Consider the following 6,925-nt stretch of genomic DNA (forward strand, 5'->3'; position numbering starts at 1 on the left):
CAGGGACAGAGTTTTTCACATATTTTTCATCAAACTTGTGACAGCAGAACTAGCTTATGACTGGGTAATTGATTGTTTGATTTTTATCGTGCTGAGAAGCCTTGGAAATATTTTGTTGTATTGATTAAGGACTCAGCATTTCTGTACAACACAGATTGTTTGCATTTCTGGCAGGCTCCCAGAATAATGGTATAATAGTCTTGAGATAATCTAACAATCACATTTTCTAAATTAAGTCAGGTATTGATTTTAATTTTTATTAAATTTTCCATCCAATAGATCTGAGGAAGAAGTCTCCCCAATCATTTCTCCCCTGAGGGAGCACAGTTTACAATGTCACTGCTTGTTTCCTGAAAGCCTCTCTCCTCATTTTTCTCCAATCTGGAAGCAGAACCTAGTTTCTATCTGAGGGTCAGCAGAACATGACTGAAATTAAATGGACCTGGATTGTCTGAAATGCTATGAAAGGACCTTAAAAATAAGCTGGTACCATAAATAAATCTTGCATGAAATGATTCCCGTGTTTACATTTAGTTTAGGTCCATTAGGCACTTTGGTGCATTAACTTCTGAGGTCTTGGAAGGTCTTTTTATTTTTCCCCAATTTTTAAAAAAATTATAAACAAGAAATTTGACAATAAACAATTCCATGTATGAAACAGGACAGAAAAAGAAGATCAAATATGAAATTAGTGAATCTATTAAATACAATTTATTTAAAATATGTATATAATTTCAGTTGATAGTAGCAACATTGCTTTCCTTGACTATTTCCCCTTCTTAATTTCCTTCTACTTTCCTCAGTATCATTTTTAAATATTTAACATTTTTTTCTATCACTATCCCTAACTCTTTTCTGGGGGGGGGGGTTAGGCAATGGGGTTAAGTGACTTGCCCAGGGTCACACAGCTGGTAAGTGTCATGTGTCTGAGGCCAGATTTGAACTCAGGTCCTCCTGAATCCAGGGCCAATGCTCTATCCACTGTGCCACCTAGCTGCCCCTTATCCCCAATTCTTTACACTCCTTCTTGGCTCACCCCCACCCACATAAAAGCCCTCCTTTATAACAAATAAGTATAGTAAGGAAAAATAAATTTGTGTTATATTTGGCCAAGTATGATAACACGTGTATCATTCCATGCCTATAGACTATCACCTTTCCACCAAGAGATAGGAATCATATTTCATCATCAGTCTTCTAGAGTTTACAATTGGATCATTGCATTGATCAAAGTTCTTGTCATTCAAATTTATTATCATTTACAATGTTTTGATCATTGTGTAAATAGTACTTTTCTTCACCCTACATAATTTCATACAAGCTTTTCCAGATTTCTCTGGAATCCATCACTTTCATAATTGTCTATGGTATAACAAGACTCTATTATATTCATTAGTCATAATTTACTCAGTCATTCCCCAATTTCCTAATTTTCCAGTTCTTTGCTTTGACAAAAATTGGTGGTATAAATATGATTATACATATATGTTCTTTTCCTCTTTCTTTGATTTCTTTGGGGTGTTTGCCTGCTAGTGATTAACACTGAGTCAAAGGGAAAGGACAATTTAGTGTCAACTCAGAACTGCTTTCCAGAATGGCTAGACTAATTCTTTGTTCCACCAAACATGCAATGGTATGCTTGTCTTCCCAGTTGTTGTTCAGTCATTTTTAGTTGTGTCCTACTCTTCATGACCCCATCTGGGGTTTTCTTGGCAAAGATATCTGAGAGGCTTGCCATTTCCTTCTCCAGCTCATTTTACAGATGAGAAAATAGAGGCAAACAGGACTAAGTGACTTGACCAGGGTCACACAGTTATTAAGTGTCTTGGGCTGCATTTGAACTCAGGTTTTCCTAACTCCTGGCCCAGAATCTCACCTACTGTACCACCTAGCTTCCCTTGCTTTTCCCATAGGCTCACCAATAATTGTCATTTGCTTTATTTGGTCATTCTTGCCAATCTATTAAGTGTGAAATGGAATCTCAGAGATATTTTAATTTTCATTTCTTATTAATAGTTATTTAGAGCATTTTTTTCATATAATTGTTGATAGTTTGGATATCTTCCCATGAGAACAACCTGTTCATATCCTTTAACCCTTTGTCTAATCATTCTTGTTCCTAAAGGTATGCATTTCGTACATATCAGATCTTTAGTAGAGAAAATTGCTGCTAAGATACTCCCCTCCAGGCAATTATTTGTCTTCTGGTTCTAATTGCATTGGTTTTGTTTGTGCAAAAACTTCAGTTTTATGTAATCAAAATTGTCAATTTTAACTTTTGTGGTCATCTCTATCCTTTGTTTAGTAAAGAACCTTCTCTATTCATTCTTGTCAAAATTATCTCCTATTCCCCTCTACATTTTTTTTTAATGATGTGATCCTTTATATGTATCTATGTGGAGTTTAATATATAATAATGTCTGAAATCTTGATATTAGCCTAATTTCTCCCAAACTTCTTTTTAATTTTCTTAGCAGATTCTTTCAGATAGTGAGTCCTTAGCCCAGTAGTTTCTTTACTTGAGTTTATAGAACACTATGCTAGAAGTTCAGTTACTTCTGGGTGATTTGTGTCTGTCCCATTAATCATTTCTTCTATTGCTGGTAGTAAACTGCTGTGATAATTCCTACATTGTAGTTTAATTTGAGATCTTGTGCTACTAGGCCTTCTTCACTTTTTTTCACCATTTCCTTTGAGATTCTTAATACTTTGTTTCTCCAGGTGAATTTTGTTATAATTGTGTCTAGTTTTATGAGTAATATTATTAGCCAAAATTTTTTCCAATAATTTTATCTCATTTCATCTTCATTTGTTGTAATTTTTTTTCCAGTGTTAATGATTTGGCTTTTCTTTCTTGCTATCAGAGTAGCTCATGGCTTATCAATTGTATTAGTTTGGGAGGGAAAGCTTTTAGTTTCTTTCATCAATTCAATAGTTTGTTTTCTATCTTATTTCTTTTTTTTATTTTCATAATTCCTATTTTTGGTCTGTTGCTCCTTTTTTAGTTGCGTAAACCAATTCAATGATGTACCTCCCCTCCCCTTGTTTTGTTGATGAAAGTGCTTAGAGATACAAATTTTCTCCTAACAGCTGTTTCAGCCACATTCCAAAAGTTTGGTTATATTGTCTATTGTAATCACTTTCTTTTTTAAAATTATCTATTGTTTCTATGATTTGCACTTTAGTCACCAATTTAAACAATCATCCCAAAGAAATTAAATTACTCTTCATTAAATTTTGAATTCTTTTTTCAAATGCCCTTTGTTTAATATACATTTTGTTATATTATGGTAAGTATAAAGGATGTGTTTGGTAATTCTGCTTTATATTTTTATGAATCTTTTATGCCCTAGCACATGATCAATTTTTTGTAATAGGATAATAAACCACTGAGAAATAAGTGTATTCCTTCCTATTTCCATTCCATGATTACTATACCATCTAATTTTTCTAAAATTCTTTTCAAGATCTTTACTTTTTCCTCATTTACCATTTTATTAGATTTGTCTATAGGCAGAGCCAAGATGGCAGAAAGCAGGATTTAACTAAACTCTCCCCCAAACCTGTCCAAATGCCTTTTAAAAATTACTCTAAACAAATTCTAGAGCATCAGAACCCACAAAAAGACAGAGTGAAACAAATTTCCAGCCCAAGACAACTTGAAAAGTTGGTGGGAAAGGTCTGTTGCAGCACAGACCCGGCCCTAGCACACCTGGAGCAGGCCTTGGGGTGATTGAATCAATGGTAGCAGTGGTGGTTTGCAGACCTCTCAGCCCACAGATGCCAAAGATAACTTAGAAGGTTGGCAGGAAAAGTCTGTCATGCCTGTGTGAGAGTAGAGCGCAATCTGGTGCAGGCCATGCTAGCACAGCCCTGGCCACAGCAAACTACAAGCAGGCCTTGGGAGTGACTGAATCAGCAGCAGCAGTGGCAGTGGCTGCTTCTGGAGCTCTCAGCCCGGGGGTCAAACAACTGATCAGAAGGAGATTATAGGGGTCTTTTTGCTAGCACTGAGGCAGGAATCAATCGCTTTGCACATACTCAGATCTGGGTCAAAGTCCTGGGTGGCAGTCCCAGGGCAAGAAGGAGCACTAGCATAGCAGACATTTCCACAGCAGAAAAGAGTGCTTGTGGTCGCTCACAGACCAGAGCATAGCCCAGGAGAGTCATAAACACCTTTCCTTAGATCATACCACCGTGGAAGAACTGAAAACTTACAGGTCCCTAGAAATATCTTTTAAAATAGTTACACAAAACCCCTGAAGCTTGGGACAGTGCAACCTCCACCCTGGAAGCAGAGCCCTACTTTAACAAAGAGTTAAAAATCAAGTAAGAGGCTGGAAAAATGAGCAAACAACAGAAAAAAAAAAAAAAAAAACTCTGACCATTGAAAATTACTATGATGACAAGGAAGGTCAAAACACACACTCAGAAGAAGACAACAAAGTCAAGGCTCCTGCATCCAAAGCCTCCAAAAAACAAAATATGCATTGGTCTCAGGTCACGGAAGAGCTCAAAAAGGATTTTGAAAATCAAGCAAGAGAGGTAGGGGAAAAATTGGGAAGAGAAATAAGAGTGATGCAAGAAAATCAGCTTAATTTTCATCTTAATTTAAATCATAAAGGAGACACATACACACACACACACACACACACATACAAAATACTGAAGAAAACACCTTAAAAAGCAGAATTGGCCAAATGGAAAAGGAGGTCCAATAGCTCACTGAAAAAAATAATTTCTTAAAAATTATAATGGAGCAAATGGAAGCTAATGACTTTACGAGAAATCAAGAAACTATCAAACAAAACCAAAGGAATGAAAAAATAGAAGACAATGTGAAATATCTCATGGGAAAAACAACTGACCCAGAAAATAGATCCAGGAGAGATAATTTTAAAATTATTAGACTACCTGAAAGCCATGATCAAAAAAAAAGATCCTAGACATGGTTTTTCAAGAAATTATCAAGGAAAACTGCCCTGATTTTCTAGAATTGGAGGGTAAAATAGAATTTGAAAGAATCCACCAATCAACTCCTGAAAGAGATCCCAAAATGAAAACTCCCAGGAATATTATAGCCAAACTTCAGAGTTCTCAGTTCAAGGAAAAAATATTGCAAGCAACCAGAAAAAAACAATTCAAGTATCATGGAGTCACAGTCAGGATAACACAAGATTTAGTAGCTTCTACATTAAAGGATTGGAGGGCTTGTAATATGATATTCTGGAGGGCAAAGGAACTAGGGTTACAGCCAAGAATCAGTAAAACTGAGTATAATCCTTGGGGGGGGGGGGAAGAAATGCACATTCAGTAAGATAGAGGACTTCCTTTTTTTTTTTTTAAGACAAGGATGTTTATTTGGGGGGAGCAGATGGAGAATTCACAGATTCTTCAGCTACTGGAGGGAAGGACCCTGGGGATCCTGAGGATGGCTGGGGATGTCAGGTATGTTGCCATCATCTCCAACAGGAATGGGGTAGTTGTAAGGGGTAGCTCCGTTGACCATGCCTGTGTACTTGGTATATGGGCTTAAGGGAGATACGAGCAGAGCCAAGGTGTCAATGGCAAAAGACACGGTCAGCACCGGCAGCATGGCCCAGGCCTCCTTCAGGAACCAGTCCAGTCTGCCTGCCATGTTGGCTGCATTCTCCCTTTCTCCATCACCCAAGATACAGGACTTTCAAGCATTCTTGATGAAAAGACCAGAGCTGAATAGAAAATTTGACTTTCAAATACAAGACTCAAGAGAAGCATAAAAAGGTAAATAGGAAAAGGAAATCACAAGGGACTTATAATTTTAAACTGTTTACATTCCTACATGGGAAGATGATATTTGTAACTCATAAGACCTTTCTCATTGAGGTAGTTAGGAGGAGTATATATAGACAGAGGGCACAGGTGTGAATTGAATATGAAGGAATGATATCTAAAAAATAAAATCAAGAGATGACAGAGGAATGTACTGGGAGAGAGAGAAAGGAAGAGGTAGAATGGGGTAAATTATCTCACATAAAAGAGGCAAGGAAAAGCTTTTATAATGGAGAAGAAGAGGGGGTAGGGGATGGGGAGTGAGTGAACCTTACTCTCATCAGAATTAACTCAAAGAGGGAATAACATACACACTCAGTGGAGTATGGAAATCTATTCTATCCTATAGGTAAGTAGGATGGGAAGGTCATAAGAAGGTGGGTGATACAAGGGAAGGCAAATTGTGGGAGGGAGTAGTCAGAAGCAAAATACTTTTGAGGAAGGACAGAGTGAAAGGAGAGAATGAACAGAATAAATAGGGGTGGGAGGAATAGGATGGAGGGAAAAGCAGTAATAGTAACAAAAAAATTTTGAAGTTCCTCTGATAAAGGCCTCTTTCTCAAGCATGAGAAAGAACTGCGTCAAATTTAATAACCATTAGACTGTGAGCTCCTTGAGGTCAGGCACTGTTTTTGCCTCTTTTTGAATCCTTAGTGCTTAGCACAGTGCCTGCCACATAGTAGGTGCTTAATAAACATTTATGGACTACTGATTGTTTGAACATAAATGAAAACAATGAGTGCAAGATTGCCGATTCTAATATTCAGTGGCTTTGCATATGAATTGTGGCCAGTGATGACCAATTCAAATATGAAAATAAACCACAAAGTTCTATAAATACTTTAGTTATTACTGTTTTAATTTATTATATTGCTATCTTTTGGTTTTACATCACCATCATTTCTTAGTACATGTCTCACTTTTTCCCTCTATAGAGAGCCATCCTTTATGACAAGTCTGGAAAAAAGAGAGAAAAAACAAAGTAGCTCAACAAAACTGCATCAATAGTATCTGACAGTATATGCAACATTGCATATATCTAATTTCCCATCTCCATGCTCTAGGGTCATTCTAATTCCTCAATGTTCAACTTTATTTATATTGTCTCCATTTA

General features: G+C 36.7%; 1 pseudogene; it reads right to left on the reverse strand.

The window, feature by feature from the left end:
* Window positions 1–5,346: 5,346 nt before the first annotated feature.
* LOC114037935 lies at window positions 5,347–5,638 on the reverse strand (annotated as a pseudogene).
* Window positions 5,639–6,925: the final 1,287 nt, after the last annotated feature.

This window comes from Vombatus ursinus, unplaced genomic scaffold (genome assembly GCF_900497805.2).
Source record: "Vombatus ursinus unplaced genomic scaffold, bare-nosed wombat genome assembly UNPS02010769.1, whole genome shotgun sequence".
Lineage (NCBI taxonomy): Eukaryota > Metazoa > Chordata > Mammalia > Diprotodontia > Vombatidae > Vombatus > Vombatus ursinus.